At 46.6% G+C, this 19,974-nt stretch overlaps 2 long non-coding RNA genes across 2 annotated transcripts in view; one reads left to right on the top strand and one right to left on the bottom strand.

The window, feature by feature from the left end:
- The window catches only part of LOC138513862 (uncharacterized), a 31,735-nt gene extending 29,645 nt beyond the window's left edge, over positions 1 to 2,090 (top strand). The window contains exon 3 of the long non-coding RNA XR_011281828.1: positions 617 to 2,090. This is a non-coding gene — a long non-coding RNA (uncharacterized lncRNA). The remainder of the gene's footprint in view (positions 1 to 616) is intronic.
- A 49-nt stretch (positions 2,091 to 2,139) lies between these two features.
- LOC138513861 (uncharacterized) lies at positions 2,140 to 18,805 on the bottom strand. Its single transcript, XR_011281827.1, has 2 exons — positions 18,549 to 18,805; positions 2,140 to 3,450 (listed from the first exon to the last, which is right to left on the bottom strand). It is a non-coding gene; the product is annotated as an uncharacterized lncRNA (long non-coding RNA).
- Positions 18,806 to 19,974: the final 1,169 nt, after the last annotated feature.

The following is a 19,974-nucleotide window of genomic DNA, read 5'->3' as shown; positions in this document are numbered from 1 at the left end:
TATCACGCACCAGATGGTCTGAGTATAAGAAAATAATCAAAGTGAAAAAAGAAATGTATTTGTAGTCCAAAGGAAAATGTCTTGCAACAACCCTGGACAGTGGGAACTGCACTACCTTTTGGAAATTGGTGCCAGGTGCTGAGGTGCTGAGGTTAAAGAGTACACCGCTATGCAGTGCAGTATAACTGCTGAGGTAGGTCTGGAGCATTTTTCCATATTATATGGAGGAGGGTGGGACTCAGAAGCCCCGAGGGAAGCTTTGGTGCCATCCATTATCCAAAAGTACACTGTCCTAAGGAAAATTAGATTGCATGCCACTTTCGTGGACCTTAGGATGGCGTTCAAGTGCTATTTAAAGGAACATGCCCCAAGGCTTAATTACCATCATCCAATCATTGTACAAGAAAAACAAGGCAGTTGTCAGAGTGGGGCTAGGTGTGGTTAGGTGGAGAGATCACTGCACAATTTGATGTCACCAAAGGAGTAAGACCGGGATGCATCCTGGCACCTCTTTTATTTTGTTTATATATCAAGGAGTTCATTAAAATGTTGCTTGTGGAAGGCAAAGTTCCCCCAAAATTGGGCCTATGTAAATATCCCGGTCTCTTCTTTGCAGATGGTGCCGTGATCTTGTCCACAACAACACAGTCACTGAGATCATCGTTGCCCTCCTTCATGAAGAAATGCGAGGAATTAAAACTGAACTTGAACACCAATAAAACTAAGATGTTGGTGTTTTAACCCAAGTTTGGAAAACAGCTGAAATTGGATACCAGGATGGAGGGTACTGACTTGGAACAAGTTATGTCGTATGATTATCCCGGAACACGTTTCCATGAAAATGTCAGTTGGTCAAATCTACAGCCACATTGGAAAAATATAGCGGTGGGACTCGTGCCTTATTTAATAGGCATGACAGAGGGGATATTTCTCCAGCCCTGGACCTGTATAGGAAACAGGTCACAGCTGCCACCCTCTTTGGGGCAGAACGTGGGGGGTATGTTAATGTAAACTCCTTGGCTGTTGTGGAAAATTCATTTCTAAAGAGCCTTCTTTTGCTCCCACAGAGCACATACAATGCCCTACCACATCTGGAAATTGATTTGTGCCCCATAGATGTTATCGCTGCATCAAACCCTATTGTTAATTGGTTACGGTTATGACAGACTCCAGATCTCTTGGTCTTCAGGAATAATCTAATACACCTAATGAGCCTCGGGGGTACCATGAATCTGCCATGGGTTGCACATGTTAGGAAAGGTCTCTTTAGTCTGAATGAGCAGGGTACATGGTTACAACCCACGCAGGTAAATAAGGCTAAGTTAGCCAGTATAAAAAGTAAACTACACAAAGAATTTTCAACAGAGAGCATGGTGGAAGCATGTAGAAATTTGAAGTTGGCTTCAAATTACGTAAGAAGTAAACCTGACTTCGGGTTTGGAAAATACCTGGATTTCATTAACCCCCCCACACCCATTCGCCCATGCCCTGTATATCTACTTTCGCCTAGGCACAGTGAAATTGGCGAAATTTACTAAGTCATGGGGGCCAGGGAGTTCGGGTTTATGTCCTCTTTGCAGTATCTGTGAAGAGACAGTTATCCATTTTCTTTTTTTCTATCTTAAGACACTGGGACTGAGAGTTCTTTATCCTACACCATTCCTAAGAACGTCAGCCACCCGTATAACCTCTGAGGCTTTGGAGTTATGCAAAAGATCAGAGGATGCAGATACTGTACATAGAGTGGCCAAATGTATCCATCGTGCGTGGCTGCTGAGGCCCGAAGTGTAATATAAGACAGAGTTGCCTGAATTTTCCTATGATAAAATCTGTGGGCTAATACTACCATACAATGGAAAGTTTAGTCATGGGGTCCGCAAAATTTTTTTCTCTCCCTCAATACGTTTGTTGATTAGTGCGATCATAAATGTATTCAGATTAACTTGTCAAATTGTGTTTGAACTAATTCTTTGTATTACTTCTATTTGTCTTCAAATCTCCTATGTATATACGTTATCAGTTTTAATGTTTCATAATGTTGCTTTTATGGAAATGTGTTTTTGTTGATGTATTTACTTGTATAGCTCTGTGACGAATAAAAGTTATGTTGATTGATTAAGAAGGACAATCATGCAAGCGTGAACACACAAAACATCATATTTCTTGTCATGGAACATTAGCATAGCTCCATTTGGACATATGGCAATCCTTAATACTTAGCTACAGATTCTGAAAAGATAAGATCTGATTGGACGAGTAATAATACAAAAGAGGGGATGGCTGGAAGGTCTTAGAATTATTCTTAAGCTCTGGCATTGGCCGGGGCAATCTTCCAGACAATTGTTCTTCGCCTGCCAAACCATTAAAGAAAGGGGAAAGACCATATGCAAATCTGGGTTGATCCCACCCCAAAAGGTGCAGCCAAGCCCCAATTGCTTGTTCACAGCCTTTCTTTCCCCTTTCTGTAATGGCTTGGCAGGCGGAAGAACGATGGATGGTCGGGAGGGTTGCCCAGAGCTATGCCTGAGTTTAGGATCAATTCCAAAACTTCCAGGTATCACCTCTTTTGTTTTGCACAAGTCACCCCGAGTGGGACGAGTATGCCCAGACGTGGGTCTCGAGCATGCTGGACCTAGAGGCCCAAGCTACTCCTCATTGATGAGGCCCAATGAGGCTGAATCCTGTCTGGTGTTGTTTGTGGTCTTGTGCAGAAGGGATGTTACCAAGCAGTTCGGGCTGGACTGCCCGTTTTGGGGTGGGACCAAACCTGATTTTCATATGGTTTTTCCCCTTTCTGTAACAGGCAGGCTGAAGCCCATTTACATGTGGGGGAGTTCTCCTCATCTCCTGTAAAATGGGCTTGAATGCTGAAAATGCGGGTTAACTCTTCTACTTTTTAACCCAGCGCCTGAAAGACATAGGAAAAGGCGGCGAAGAGGAAACCTTCCTTCATTACCGATGGCAACAGCACCAAGCGCAGCATCGTCATGAAAACGGATCAATAAACGCCAGGCTCATTTCCATGTTCATCTTAAGGTACAAAAACCTTCTCAAGTAACCCGGGACTGGCCAAATGTCCTTTGTTTGCAATCTGTAGGACATTCGCGCAGTTCGGAATATAACCGGCTGGTACCAATAGGGTACGGGAATACCTTAACCAAAGTCCTCTAGGATCTAAAAGAAAATTATAAATGCTAGCGGCATACAGGTGACATGGCAACAAGGTGCAAAATGTTGTCTCTTTTCTCTCCCCTTCCCCCACTTCCTTGTTTTCTGTTGCCAAGGAAGGTCGTACCAGAACTGCCGTCCTCCTGAACAGTGATCCCTTTTACTTGTATCGTTCAATGCATCATTTTATTATCCCTTTCAATTTTTTATTGCATGCGTTTCTGCGGCCTTCCACGGAGCGACATATTCATTGCACACTTCTTCAAGCTCCTGGACGGCTGTCTGTAAAAGAAATAATGCAGTTACTTAAGTGTAGATCTATCGCTTGCCATATATGGGAAACAACGTGTATCCTTTTCAGTATTTAAATATAGCACCTGCAACAGAATTCTTAAGTCAATGGATCATGTACACCTTGCACTTACCCTGTGTGAGCTACACCCTATATGAGTGGGTACTACACCAAGTGTTTCCTCTGTCATTGGGGGTACTTGTAATAAACCGACATGCATTGCGCAAAACATCATCTTTGCTTAGCAACCACCTCAAACCTCCACGTGTTAAGCTTGCTCGATTTGTGCGCTCAGCGGTTTGCACATTGATTGGGGCAGCACATGTGTAGTCCAGCACACGTGTAGCTGTGCTTCATGCAGTGGCTGAGTGACCAGAAGAGTACATGTAATCGGACACCACTTCTCCATCATTGATAGGAAGATTTTACGGCACATGTGCTCCATTGAAATCAACACAGACTCCATTGCTAGAAAAGTGGTGTCCATATTACATGGTGTCGTCAAGTAGCAATAGGCAGGGCTCAGACTCTTTTTGTCACTCATATGAGGCAGAGTGTCTTGTACACATGTGAATACCACTATCTTAAATCAACTTAAAAAATAAAGGCATTAGAAGTAGAGGAGGCCTTCTTACAACGTTATCTACATAGGAAATATTCCTACATGCAAATATAACAAAACACTATTCACCTCTTGGTGTTCACTACATACATTATGAATATATGTATTATTATTGTATCTGGGGCTACACTGTGGTCGAATAAGCCATGCAGTTGTGAGACATTTGGTTGTATACACTTAACTGAATCATTTCTAGGTTTAAACAAAATGTTAACAGACAAGGAAAACAAGACTTACTAGGTAGAGTAATTTGCACAGGGTTAAAGGTTGGTCAAGCGGGGCAGTGGGTCTTCAAGTGCAGGTTGTCTGACTGCACTTTTAGCAGTTTTTAGACTTTTGCATCGTTTGTTGTGCACAGCATGCAAGGTTTTCTACACAGTTGAATGTCAAGAGCTAACCTAGGTCCCTGTGCCTCAGCGCCAGCTTTTAGATTTTCCCTGCGGGGACATTATAATTAGGCACAATCTATGACATGGCTTGGGGTGGTGTCACATTAAAGAGGTAAGGTGCAGGCCATGTACCCGAGCTTCAAAGCTGTCCTCTTCCAGCCATTTTGGTTCGAAACATACCAATATGCTGGAAGAATGGACATGGGGATAAAGGACTAACCTGTTCAAAGTGCTGTTTCATATACACAGTGTTTTAATTGTTTTAATTGTGCAGAAACAAAGGTCGCAAGTTGTCCCCTGTAAGGGTTGAGCTGTTTAAGTCCGTTTTTTAGTGCACATCACTTCTCTATTTTTGTACAGTACTTGTAGTTTTATTTCCGTATTATAAACATAGGACTATTAGTACCAGGATGCAAGGTGATGTGAGTTTAAAAATAAGGACTTGTTGTACATGTCTCGCCTTACATGTACCAACTTGAGATGGCTGTAATCTACCTTCTGGGACATATTTTTTGCTAGTCACCAGCTCTTGGCGTAGTCAATGCTTCATGCAGGAATGCAGCTTGTTATGAATGTTGTCAATACAAACAAGAGACAGAAGGAATTAATGAGAAAAGACATCACTCACATTCCAACCTCCTAATGGTGCACAATCATTAAGAGCTAATATACCATTAATTACAGGAGACATCACCCACAGCTCAGCTTAAAATAGTAGATAGCCTGTTTACCAGAAGACATATCACACCCATCTCAGAAGAGCATCACACCAATTTCCTAATAATATACTGGCAGCGCAGCCGGGTGGTTCATTTCAACTGACCAGTTTGACAAGCCACAAGAATCTTCTGCAATGCACCATGGGTTAAGACACTGGAAAGAAGGGGGATACAAAAAAAGATACCCAAAATCTAAAAGGAGGGGGAACATGTAATTGACATTCACTTGGAGAAGCACCATTTATGGTGAATCTGAGATACCCATCCCTGGGGGGCGTGTGGTCCTGAGTACAAATAGCAGAGGGTGTGCCTCTCTAACCCCTGCATAGCAACTCATCTGTCTAACTCGGTATCTTGTTTTGTGGATATCTAGCAGGGAAGCTTGTTTTGAGGATTTCTGTCAGGGGGAGATTGTTTTGTGGTTATCTAGCAGGGTATCTTGTTTTGACCATATCTAGCAGGTAAGCTTGTTTTGTGGAAATATAGCAGGGAAGCTTGCACGAGAGTTTCTTTTAGATAAGATTGATTTGTTGAACTCTAGCATAGGAGATTATGTTGTGATTTTCTGCCAGTGTGGCTTGTTTTGTGAATATCTAGAAGGGAATCCTGTTTTGTTGGTTTCCATCAGGGATCAGTTTCATGAATATCTAGCAAGGAGGCATGTATGTGGTTTTCAATCATAGAGCTTGTTTTCGTGGATATCTAACAAGGAAGCTGGTATGCAGGTTTCTAACAGGGGATCGCGAGGTGTGCATATCTAGCAGGGAAAACGCTTTTGTGGGCTTCGATGAATAGACCTTGCTCTGTGGCTAACTAGTGTGGGAAACTCTTTTGTGGATATGTACAAAGGGCTTTTGCTCTGTGAATATCTAGATCATAAGCATGCATGGGGGTTCATCAGGGGTGGTTGTTTTGTGAATATCTAGCAGGGGGTTCTGTTTTCTAAGCAGCAGGGAAGCTTGATTTATGGGCTTCTATCAGGGGAGCTTGTGTTGTGGATATCTAGCATTCGAGTCCATTCTGTAGTTGTCCAGCAAGGTTACTGGGTGGAAGGTTACTTATGTTGTGAATATTTATCAAGGGAGCTTCATTCGTGGGTCTTTACAGGGAGACTTTAATTTTGTCCAGTTTGAATCTATTAGAGAGTGATGTTTTGTGAGTACCTAGCAGGTAGGCATGTTTTGTGGCTTTCTACAAGGGAGCTTCGTTTGACTACCTAGTTTGATAGCTTGCTAGGTGGGTTTCTAGCACTTGTTTTGTGCACATCACGTCAGGAAGCTTGCTTTATGCATATCTAGCAAGGGAATCTTGTTTGTGGCTGTCTAAGTGGGTGCCCTGCCATTGTAATAATGCAGCTTTATTGGCGAACAAATATCAGGGGCGCTCATTTCCTAGGTGTCTCCATGGGGATCTTGTTAAAAAAAATCTATCAAGAAAGCATGTATTGTGGCTTTCTATTAGGAGGGCTTGTTTTGTGGCTATAAAGTGGTGGATCCTGTTTTGTGAATATGTGGGTTTCCACTATGGAGCTTGTTATGTGATTACCTGGCAGAGAGGTATTCTTTGTGGATCTAGGAGAGAGGCTTGCTAAGCAGATATTAAACAGGTGAGTTCGATATGTAAATACATAGCAGGGGTGCATACTTTGTAATGTGAATATCTGGTAGGGGGCTTATTTTATGGGCTTCCATCAGGCAAGAGATCCTTGTACATTTTCTGTTTCCCCTAATGATGTAGCACCTTTTCCCAGATGTGCCACAAGGCCTCTCAGGGTTAGGTTGCCTCAAAGATATCCTGGTTGTTCTGCAAGTACCCTCACACAGCTATATTTGTGGGCTCCACTGGATGGTGGCAATGTAAGGTGCTTAACATTAATGGGGCACATCCTGCTATACACCAGGGATGTCCGTGATGGGTAACTTAGTGAAAAATCCAGTACTCGTTTAACAGTTATCCTTTGTACCTACAAGAGTGGATGGGGCGCTGATAATGCCATATATGGTCACAACTTCTGCCTGCCTCAGAGGAGTGAGGGCTGCAGAGCGGATATCAGATCTGGTCAGATACTTGAATAGTGTCAGGAGTCCTGGCAGGATTCCACATCTGAGCGAAAGCTTGGGAGATGTCCATGAAGGTTTGAACGCGGTTGCTCCCAGTGATTGGGTGACTAGTAAACCTTTGAAAGGGTGCACCTTTCAAACCACAAATGCCCACTCAGCTCCCAAATTCCCTACCTAACTACAGAGTCTGCTTCCATACTTGGTTTTACGATTGAGGTTGAATTTAGGGACGGATCACCTGAAGGAGACACGACGCCAAAGAGGGTGATGCTGAAACGCTGCTTGACTGCCTCGTACCAAGACCAGTCTGGCGGAAAGGTGCAGTCATTGTCTGGACACTGGCTTTATGAAGTGACATGGGGAAACTGAGAAAGCAATGCTCCATCCCCTTAACCTGGTGGACACTGGGATCTACAGCACCAAGGACATTTTGCTCCCAGTGAAAGCCTTGATGCTTGCCTGGTGCAGATCCGCCATGAAGAGTTGGTAGCAGTGGACAACTGGAACAATGGTAGCACAACGCTGCAGGTGGTGCTGATTACCGAACCGCAAAAATGAGGAGCCAGAAAAACAGACCAAGTCACACCAGAATCAGAATAACTCTCCTCTGCAATTGATGAAACAGAAAGTATGAACCCCAACTCTGTACTAGACCCAAGACTTAGAGCAACTCCTGCTACTCGTGCGACACCCCAAACCATCAGACGAGACAATGGCAAGGAAAGATGATTACTGTGAGCAAGACCCGATAAACCTCCTAAGTGGCCAAGCTTACTAACCAGCCTTGAGATGTATGGCCCTAACCTTGAACCCTAGCAGTCCCCATGAACTGTGTGACCCACTACCCTTCATTCTTGAGGATTTTAAGAAGAGACCAGACCACGTGGATAGCATGGAGGTTGAAGAGTCATTGGGCTGGGACAACCCACCTCCCACTCGCAGACCCCTTGCTGCCAGATGCTGGTTCAACACCACCCCTGCCATTATGTATTCTGTGGGAGTATAACACACGTATCTAGAGGTTGCTGGCAGACGAGGAACACTGGGGAAGGAATGACATTGGGGACTAAAAAGATACTTTTTTACGACAACCTCTGCAGAGTTGTGTGACACTGAAACTGTGGCACATGTGCTTTTCCCTGTTTCCCATAAAAGAAAGCTACCCTTGCTCACAAATTCCAGAGGACACGGTGAGGAATGAATAGAGAACTTTGACTAATATTAAATATTCAATGAAAAGCAATTTGTTATGTTATGTTAAGTTGTCTTATACCGTGCACTGTTACCATTGGCATGGTCTCCAGGTGCTCACGTGGCTCTGTAAGAAACAGGGTCGGGCGGGTTAATGAGGGCTCAGGAATAGGATAGAGGTTGTGCTCTTCTGTTGATGCTTGCAGGACCAGGAGAAACTGGCTTCTGTGCCTGTCAGTTTTCTAAGTCAGTTTGATTGTGTGCACTGGCTCGTTGTATCTGGAAGGGTAATGCCCAATGTCTGTGGTTGTTTGTTGTATGTGAACGTTTGTTATGTTGGATGTGGGTATTGTGCGTTTAGTTTGTAGTTCGGTTTGGCGCTTGGGCGTGTGTGGTACTTGGGTGGTATGCGGGAGGAGAGCAGGAGCAGAGATTGTTAGTACATTGGCTACCCTCAAAGACGTCAAAGTGCAATACATCGGCTGTCCACGTGATTAGTCTCAGTGCAGAAAAATGAGTACCCTCAAAAGCTTCTAAGTGCAATATGTTGACCACCCTCAAAATCTTCTTAATAGAAATATATATACAGGCTTGAGAATTCAGTGCATTGGAGGCAGAAGCACAGTTCATCCTTGGTGCCAACATGTGGGCTAAGGAATGTGGATAGCGTGGGTGGGCACTGGAAATGTGTCACTGCTGGGGAAGATAACCTTTACTATCACAGGCACCATTTTCCTGCCAACGGAGGTCCCAAGATGTCTTCACAGCTTGATGTGAAAGCCCCAGAAATGGAGGGCAAAGCAAGTGTGCGCCCTTTTTATATACTCTTTGCATAACATACCATCCTCGTCTGTAAAATAATGCTGCGTGAAGAGGTGTACATCACTAGTGCTATGATGTATTGACTGACCTGACATGATTAGACTACGAAGATGTGGCCACGCTGGGGGGAGTCAGTGTCCTGATGGAAAAGTGATACCGTGGTGAAGGTCGAATACCAATTCCTATTGGGATTATAAAAAAAATGTAAACAGGTACTGTAGAACCACGAGACAAGCATCCGGGGGAAGGAGTGGCAACTGTCTCCTTTAAAAAGTGTGCAAACTGTAATGCAGAAAATGAAGATCCGCGCTCCTCCTGAAATGTTGTGTTTCCGGTTTGCTGAATAACAGTGGCTAGTAATATATTCCGACAGTCCAGTTAGTCACAGGACAGCGGTGGGTGTTGGCTCTGTTGTACTCGGTGGCCTTGGCACTATCTGGAAGTGTGGAATGCCACTTGCCAGGAAGAGGGATTGTAATGGGCAGATAAATGAAGGGAGGGCTAAGGCAGGTTCAGGGAGTTCCCTGCATTCCTTCGAGCTGAGACAAGAGTATGTGTGCTCTCTTTGTCGAGTGTGCAGATGAGGTGCCTGCTGCTGCTTATGGATTCGGGGTTCAGGAACAATGTGACATATAGCAAACCCAGACTAGCACCCCCCTCCCCCTTTATGGGTCGACTCTGAGGCCCTCTCGCTCTCTGTAGTCTCAGAGACGCCCAAAATAATGCATTCACCAGAACACAGAATGCACGTCTTTGCTGAGCAAGGTTTTGCCTCCCAAGAGAGTTACTCCGTTCCCATATGGAGACCGAGGCCCGGTCAGGATTCAGGCTACCTGCGATCACAGAGAACCAGTGACAGACACTGGGAAGGACAGAGTGGATCCCTGTGCACCAGATAAACAAGCCCTCAGAGGGTGGGGGGGGATCCACAACTCTTCAACCCTTTGTGTGTATGCACCCTCATTTCTATACGGTTGCACTCAGAGGGGCAACAACTACACATAGGCGTGGCATTGGGTGACACGTGCTATCTCTGGAATCTGATTGACCACCCCAGGTGCCAGCTCATTATCTGCGTGTGCTTGTGTGTGTCTGCGTGTGTGCGCAAGCGCTCGTACTTCATGCCACCCGTGCATAAATCAGTGCCCCACTTGGGCCACCCCAGTCAAAAGAGTCTGGACACGCCACTGTGCCTTGTTCTGCTAAAATAATATACATTAAAACAACAATGGAAATAACTCCAATCCCGGCCACTCTCAATCTGGAGAAGCCCTCGACCAAAGAACTAAACACCCGACAGAGCATAAGATATCATGGAAATAGCCACAAAGGAAAGCTCCAGAGACGGTAAACACATACTTAGACACAGGCGAAAGTCCTCAAGTGACTCGCCCACTCGCACGTACCGGACGCACCATATCCAGACCGGCAGACGCATCTAGATAGAATTGAGAATATTAGCATGGACACACCTGGATGGAGTTGTGGACATTGGCCTGCGTCTCATCTAGAGGAAACTTTGAATGCTAGCATGCCCGCCCTTAGATGGAGTGGTGAATATTAGCATGTCTACATTTGGACAGAATTGAGAATGTCAGCCTGCATCTCATCTAGATAGGACCATGAGCGTTGGCATGCCCGCACCTTGGTGAAAGCTGAAGACTAGCCCAGGCCACACCTGGAATTGTGGACATTAGCCTGCGTTGCATGTAGATGGGATTAATTGAAGGATAGCAAGCCCACGCCTGGATGAAACTTGAGTGTTGGCCTGTGCTACATTTCGAATTGTGAACAACAGCCAGCGCAGTATCCGGATGGGGTTGCGAATGATAGCATCCCCATACCTGGACAGATTTCAGGACGCCAGCTTGCGCCTCTTCTGGACGGGACTGTGAATTGTTGGCTTGCCCACACCCAGATAGAATTCTGGACATTGGCCCGCGCCGCATCCGGATAGAGTTGTGGGGACCAGCTGGTGCCACACTGGGACAGAACTGCAATGCTAGCATGCCAAAGGTGAGGTAACCCACTAACCAATATAAGCTCAAACTCTGCATACTTATCTCACTCAAACTCACACAACCATCTCTCGCACAACAAGCCGCACGCACTTCACAACACTGCAACAACACATGAACCGGACCAACAGCACACGCGGCCTATCACAGACCCGATACCAGCACCAAAGCTCAGCATCTGGTGTATACCGAGTTGAAGCTGCCAACAGAACACCACTCCTCTCACTATCCTACTCCCTCTTCAACTTACTAACCCACCCCACCCCACCTTATCATTTACAGATCCGCCAGAGCGCCTGGGGACCAACTCCGTTGGTGACGGTGTGCGGTACAAATACCTTTAACATTTAACATTTAACATCTTCACATAACTTAACAGTGTTTCTCCCTTCATTCTGGGCCTATTCTAACCTCCTTCATAAATCTAGTTAGTGATCCCTAACATGATCTCTCTGTGATTTGCAAGTTCTTTTCCGATCAGAGCTGGACTGGGCCTACAGGAAAGTCTGCTGATTCCCTGGTGGGCCTCTGCGCCATGGGCCTCTTTTCTGAGAGCACTCAGAATTATATATATTGTTCTTTTGCTTGCATGGTGTAATATTGACCCACTTTGATAAAAAAAAAAATCCAGGGCCTCTTTCGGTTTCCAGTCCACTCCTGTTTCCAATCTCCCAAAAGGCATCGAGATACTTGCTGATCCAAGATAAAGGGCCTGATTCCCAGAAGCGATTTATAATGGGGCAAACCCATTGGAAACGTTCGGTGAATCAGGCCCAAAGTGTAATCTGCTCATGTTTACTTGCTGCAAAGTCCCGCTTCCTTACTCAAGATTGCTCACTGAGTTTCAGACCCGACCTTTGAAATCTGATGGGAAAGACTTTTCCCTAAATCTAAATAGGTTTTATTACCACAACAGATCAAGAACACAAGAAATAGAATGTAAAGCTATACATATATATACAACATGGTTCTGTGTGGTCAAGACATGCCATTTGCAAGTTTAGCATAAATAAAGTGCACTGACACTCACAAACAGCGCATTGAGCCCATACCAATGGTGAAAGACGCTATACAAATGCCCATTGACATAACATAACATATTTGAGCCCGTAGAAATAAATAAAAAGAACCAGACTATGAATAGGTTTTATGGTATTTAGTTTTTCAACATTTATGTCTGCATTTATCCATATTTATTTTTTATTTATAAAAAAGTAAACTGCAACAAGTATTTTTCCATATTTATTTATTTTTAAAACTTTTATTTTATTGGCAGTGGTACAGTAGTGGAAGGATGAAATATGCATAAGTCGTTCAATTACATGGACACATCTCGAGTCAACTCGATCGGCGATAGACACAGCAGCATGTATTGCAAACAGGTTAGGCAAGCTACACGATGGTCAAAATTCAATCTACATTTCGGGTGGCACTGGGAGTCGGGTTCCACCTCGGCTTGCCGATTAAGGTAGATACAGAAGGCAGACCATATGGCAGACCATATGTTTCTGGGACATGAGTTTGCCGAGAGGGAGGCGATGTATTCCTCTTCGCAGGTTTGGGCCCAGGTTAGTTTCTCCAGCCACATTTTGAACGTGGGGGGGGGGCGTGTCCAGCATTGAAGGATGCATTTCTTGGCTACTATAATACTCACATTCAAAAACTTTACCATCTTCCTGACATCATCACCACTCCACAACCCAAACAATAAGCACAAGGGGTCAGGGTCAAGAACAATTCTCACAATATCAGAGAGAGCCTCCAAGATTTTGCCCCAGAATACATGGAGTGAGGTGCACGACCAGAACATGTGCAGGTGGTCTGTGTCCTCTGAGCCGCACCTGGAGCAGTTATGTACCCGATGAACCTAGACAGCCCAGCCTAGCTGGGGTATAGTATACTGTTTAGTAGCTTGTGTTGTATGCAGCGAAATCTAAAGTTCAGTGAGACCTTGCGTGTGTGCAAGCACATTTTCTTCCACATAGCATCCGTGATCCCAGCTCATCGGCCCACGGAGCACATGTCTTGGGCGGTTGGTCTCGGGACCCTGATAGCAGTGTCTTGTATATCGCAGATACTACTCCACGGCTATTGCTAGAGTTAGCTATGTATGCAATGTAGGTGTGTCTGGGGGTTCAGCAGGGTATGTGGACCAGCTACCACGAACAGTGGCCCGCAGTCTATAATATTGTAGCATCTCGAGTGCCGAGACGGTGCGACCGGGTGCCACGTCTCTGGGGTGATAAACTGCCCATCAGGGAAGAGGTCAGTTAAAGCTTGGTATCCCAATTCTAGCCAGTGCTGGGAAAGAAGCTTGTCATGTGTAGGTTCCAGCCCGGGGAATTGCCAGATGGCAAGCCATTAATAATAGGGGCGTGGGTCAGATTCCAGATCCAAGAGATGTCGCCATGCCTTCAAAGTGGGTGCTATGGGGTCAGATATAGCATCGGTTTCATATTTATTATGAAGGATAAGTGTCATTACATTAACCTCAGGGGTTGCAAGCTTTTCCAATTTGACATGGGGAGGAGTGGTGGGATGTTTATACCAGTGTGTGGCATACTGGGTTTGTGCAGCGATCCAGTATAAAAGCAGATCGGGAGCGGTAAAGCCCCCTTTCTCATAGGGTAGAACCATGTGTTCCCACTTCTTCCGGACCGCACTGGCGTGCCATAGAAATTGGGCGCCCAACTTATGCAAATCATCAAAATACTGCTTACCGGGCCAGATCGGGACATTAGCAAAAATGTTTAGGAGTTTGGGGACCAGTATCATCTTAATCAATGACAGCCTCCCAGCCAGTGATAGTGGGAGGCCTCGCCATCTAGTCAGTCTAGATTCAAAGTATTGTGTCACAGTAGTGTAGTTATCAGTTATTAGGGTCGTTTTAGACATCAATATCTGGACCCCCAGATACCTGATACCATTCGGGGACCAACGTAGGGGGTATTCACAAACTGGCAGCAGGGTTGCAGCGGTTAGGGGGAGGATTTCGGACTTTCAGTAGTTAACGGTGAAACCTGAGAGGGTGCCTAGCTTGGTTATGTCACGCATGATGGGGTCCAAGTATGTAGATGGGTTCCTGATGTACAGCAGCATGTCATCGGCATATAGCGATATAATCTCAGGGGCATACTTGAGATGAATGTCCTTGTTAGAGTGACGCTCCCTGATGTAATCCGCCATCGGCTCAATGACCAGGGTGAAAAGGATGGGGTAAAACGGGCACCCTTGTCTAGTGCCCCTGCGCAGTTCAAAGGAGCGCGAGGTGGCAGAGTTGACCAAGACCCTGGCTGTAGGAAAGGTATATAATAGCTTTATATATTGTATCAAGCACGGCCGATCCCCATTTTCTCAAGGACTGCCCACATATATTGCCACAAGACCATATCAAAGGCCTTTTGGCCATCCAAGGTGACCGCTACTGCTTCAGCCCCCTGGTCTATCCTGGAAAGGACATTTAACAACCTCCTAATATTGAGGGATGTCGACCACCCCTGCACAAACCTACACTGGTCCTCGTGTACTAGATATGGCATGATCAGGAGGAACCTGTTGGCTAGAGCCTTGGCGAGGATCTTGGTGTCGATGTTCATAAGTGACAATAGTTGGTAAGATCCACATTCGTCACTAGGTTTGCCAGGTTTAAGGAGGACGGTTATCATCCCCTCACTCATAGAGGGGGGGGAGAGTCAGAGTGCGGAGTGATTCGGTCCCCACCTCCAGCAGCCTAGGTGCCAGCAGTGCCACCTGCTCCTGATAGAACTGTGGCGTGAGGCCATCTGGGCCTGGTGCCTTACCTCTAGGGAGGTCTGTGATGGCTGCAACTATTTCCTGTAGAGTAATTGGGGCCTCTGGCTGTTCCCTGGTCTCCTGGGTTATGTACATCATGGGAATTTGATTGAGTGTTTCTCTGATGTCTTGCAGGTTGTGCTCGTGTTGTCCGAGAGGATCTCTGCCTTAAACACTATATCCAACAGTGCATCAGTTTTGAAGCGCCAAGCTGAGTGGGGAGGTGGGGTTGTCCCAAGCTCCACGAGCATTACTACCGGGCTGTGATCTGAGTGAGTGCGTGTGAGTATTTGTGTGTCCGATACCCTGCCCAGTAATGTGCCTGTCACCAGAATCAGATCTATCCTGGACGAGCTATCATGCACATAGGAGTAAAAGGTATATTCCCTGGTTTGGGGATGCAGGGTTCTCCATACATAACGTATTCCCAGCAATCCGATATGCTTACTGAGTCTCTTAGCTGCCCGGGACAGTGCTCGCGGGCCGTACCTGTTCTATCCAGAATGCTGTCCATAATTAAATTAATATCCCCCCCAGGTCACAGGAACCCCAATGTATCCCATCAGTATTGTGACAATAGTGTCAAAGAATTCTGGGGTGTCTACATTTGGGCAATACGTGTTTAGCAACAGGTACTCCTCATTAGCTAACATAGAGTATAGGACAACATATCTTCCCTCAGTGTTAATGTGGTTTTCTTCAGCACAAACGGTACCGTTTTGTGAATAAGAGTCATTACCCCCCTGGACTGTGTAGAGTATGTTGTGGACACAGTAAGGCGCCATGCAGGCTGCCACATGACCCGAGGCATGGGTTTCCTGTAGTAGGAGTATCTTCACCCCATGTCTTTGTGCATAGGCCACTATTTTTCGTGCTTTGGTGAAGTTGCCTATCCCCCGAATGTTCCATGTCATGATTGGAGTGGCCATGTTAAGATATCAGGGATCATCCCAGTTGTCTGGCCTGCTCCCAAATAGGGCTACATCACGGATAACCTCAAGTTGCTTGTATCTTTTTAAGCACCGTCACACCACTTCTGCCGTTTTCCAGAAAACATGCCCCAAGATACCTTCCCCCTGCCCTCACTGTGCCTCCCTAACCCGCAGTGTAACAGTCTCCCTCCCTTAACTTGGCTCCAGTGGAACAACCCTCATGAACAAGGACGAGATGGCCAGATCTCTGAATCACAAACATGAGCGAAGCATGACATGAGTAAAGTTTAACAGTAGTCCAAAGTATTTTGGCGAAGTCAGTGGCCACCTGTTTGGCCCGAAATGTAGCAAAGTGAATTGAGGGAGGTGAATCAGAATGGTGTGGTGCGGGCGGCCGGTTTGACCTGTCGCTTTCTGGTCAATTAGACAAACAAAGGAATATTATCTGGGTTACTAATTGCTCATAAAACATTTGAGGTGTAGACCCGAAATTAGGACAACCAGCAAAAAGGGTACCCTCACTATGTTCAGTCATTCTCCATTAGGTCGTCTGCGGGAGCATTTAGAGGGATGTGTGCTTCGATGAATTTCACCACCAAATCTGGAACTGTAAAGAAGTAGAGTTTATTGTTAAAGGTGAACTTCAGACGGGCGGGAAACAGTATGGCGTAGGCAATGTTCCTTTCCCTGAGGAGTTTTTTTTAACTCCGGTGAATTGACGAGGTTCCTGCTGCACTCCCATGGAGAAGTCTGGAAAGATCCTGATGATCTGTGCATCAAGTCTGAGTTCAACCTTTTCTCGTGCAAGCCAGAGTATGTGATCCCGGTCTCTATAGCTTAAGATTTTTGCCATAATTGGTCTTGGGAAGTCGCAAGGCTTAGGGCGTGGGGCCAAAGCATGATGAGCCCGTTCAATGGCGAGAAGGGGGACAGAGCAGGGTTGCCCAGCAAATCCTTGACCAGGATTTTAGTTGCCAGTTCCAGCTGGCCCTTGAGCGCCTTCTCCGGGACCCCAGATTTCATGTCTCGCACCAGAGTAGACACAGTGTCCTGAAATACAGTGATCCTGTCCTCATTTGCGCTGATCCTAGTTTCCGCCTCCGTTATCCTGGAACCTTGTTGATCCAGCTTAGATCTGAGCGACGCAACATTAGCATTTATGTCGTCTAGTTTCTCATGGAAGGAGGCAAAGTTTTTAGCCATAGATTCCATCATAGTAGCGAGGCCCGGGCCAGGAGTGTCCATATGTGTGTCTGCATCCTCCTGGTTGGGGACAGCCTGCCCCTGGTCAGGCCTAGGTGTTGACTTTGCAAACTTGCCCATGGCACCCGTCTTGCCCGTGCCACGGGATCTATTAGACATAATGAGGATAAGGAGACCACCCGGGTGTCAGCTGGGGCTGTGTTAGCCTTGCGGGTAGTACATGGTGCAGAGTTGCATCGCTTCCAGATCCCAAGGACAATAATCTGAGCTGTTGTAGTGCAGGGCCGAGGTGGAAGAAGCTCGAGGTCCACAGCTGGAAGAATGGTTCGGTGTGCCAGGTGGTGCGATTCGCACTGTATACCGTGTGGGGATTCAGTGTCTGTGATGATGAAACGTTACGGTTGTAGGCTCAGTCGCCTCCTGTATCGCTCATCACACCGGCCCCAGGCTGCCTATCGTGTGCAGGGCTAGATCATGCCTCTCGCAGTACCAGGCCCCGTGGATGGCGCAGCGGGCTTGTCGATCGGCAGTCCGGCCCCACTCTTGGCTGTTCCCCCCATGTGGCCCTTCTGTAATGAGATACGGGCAACCGTGGGTGGGCACGCAGAAGAAGAAGGAACTGGACAGTGTCCCTCCACCGGGTGCGGCTGCACTAGGGCCAGAGTGCACTTCAGCTGGCGTGGAATGGTTTTGCAGGGGGCCAGAGTGTGGGTGCCGGGTAGATGAATGGCGTAGTGAAACCAGCGGGCTAGTTCAGTACGTTTGGGGAGCGCCCGCAGCAGTCCAGGGATCTAGGTGGCGATACTAACCGGTCCAGGGAGCAGTACAGCATGCACAGTTGGAGGAGCAGATGGATAATGCGCTTCAACCAATAAAGTTTCTGAGGAGACGGGAGCAATCTACTAAGGAGTCAGTGCTCAGGGAGCCCGCCCATAAGTCAGCATTGTTGGAGGGTGTTCAGGTGGGGATATCAGGACTGTTACAAAATACGTTGAGTACATGTGGACCTAGTGTCAACAGAGTTCACATTTGTACAACCACATGGGGCCCACAGGTATGGCATGTGTGGAGGGGGTCTTGGCAGCAGCCCCCACTGGCGCGGAGCCTGTATGAGTTTGGGCCAGGCGGCGGGCACACTGTTGCTGCGTGGGCGCGATGGTGATGAGGCGCGCCCCACACTAGGTCCGGAAAACGCAGTCTCTATTACTGCCAGGCCACCGAGCACAGCCATGTCCCCCACCTGGGACCGGATCCCTTGTAAATGCAGGCGGGGGAGGTGCTTGCCGCCAGCTTCCGTATCGACTAGGGGATGGGAGGGGGCCGGGGGACACAGCACTCACCGGTATGCGCCCAGATCAGGAGCGGGACAGCCGGCAGGTCTCTGTCAGTGGGCCGTGTGGACATCCACAACGTGTTCGCAGTTGGTTCAACCGTGGGGGCAGGGTGGGCCTCGCTGCCACGGGTCGGGTGGTTGAATGGAGCTGGGTCGTTTCGCCGGAGTAAGGTGGCTGTAGGAGCTGCCTCTCAACTGCCGCTCAACAGCCAAGCACGAAGGAGAAGGAGGGGGAGCTAGCAGGCACACCCAGTGATACGAGGCGCTGCGGCCGCAGCAAAACGTTCCACTCCGTTCGAGATGCAGGAGGTGCAGGCTGCTCGTAGGATGGTCCGTTTTATCTGATTTTTGGACCTTAGCCACCCGTTACTTCAATCTTCCACAGTAGAAGGCAGGGACGTCATTTGGGGGTCACCAGAGGTCGCAAGTGCGACCTCTGAGGTCTTCCTTGCGACCTCTGTGGTCTTCCTTGCGACTTCTAAAAAAAAATTTAAAAAGTTTCTTTCTTTATTTATTTATTTATTTTTGCAATGCAATGCAATGAAAGCTCTTGGGCTGTGGCCAGCACCATGTGGCTCTTTAATTCTGGAGTGGCTAGCTTTCTTGTTCAGGCCCCTTAAAAAAAGAAGAAAAATATTAACATGAAGGCCACAAGTCTAACACTTTCAGCACTGAACCTAAATAAGAAAGAATAGGAATGGCAAAAAATATGTCTTTCTGGAATTCTATACAGTAATTGCTAGACTCAATAAAGGTTTATTTCAGGCACACTTCAGGGGGTGAGTCACTGATTTAATCTGTTCTCAAACGCCTCAACTCAGTCTTTCATACTTCTTAGGTCGATAAATGGGTACCAACACAGGTTGGGTGATATTGGGTGTATATTTCTTCTATGTAAAGCCCTTAAGCGTAAGTGCTATATAATAACACATCATTATCATTTGGTCATGGACGTCTGCTGCAATCACAGTAATTTGTTAATATGGGCCTATACACACTGATCTTAAAGATACATATGGCGATCCATTCAGGTATGAAATGCACATCAAATTATAGTGATATTGTAACCATATTTTTCGTAGTGTACAATGCTATGTGATGACACTTCCTTTATTGTCAACCGGTGAAAGGTTGTGTTCCATCGCTTCCCGCGATATCACTTCAGGGTGGGGTCAAATGACATCACTTCCTGTGATGTCATCAGGGGTCAAGGGTTGTGTGATGTCACTTCCGCTACCCCTGGCATTTTGGTGAAATGACGTCCCTGGTAGAAGGATTTATGCCAGCTAAACACTGACCTATCGTGCTAGGCAGCCATCTTTGGGCTGCTCAACAACGCCCCTGTATTTTTCCATATTTATTGAAATGAAAAATGTAGTGCTTTGATGTCTTCATCTAGATGCTCAAAGAGCTGGGTTACTGCACATCATTCA

The sequence above is a fragment of the Ambystoma mexicanum genome, chromosome 12 (genome assembly GCF_040938575.1).
Source record: "Ambystoma mexicanum isolate Mex_15411 chromosome 12, UKY_AmexF1_1, whole genome shotgun sequence".
Taxonomy (NCBI): Eukaryota; Metazoa; Chordata; class Amphibia; order Caudata; family Ambystomatidae; genus Ambystoma; species Ambystoma mexicanum.
This window is presented reverse-complemented; position numbering and strand designations above follow the sequence as displayed.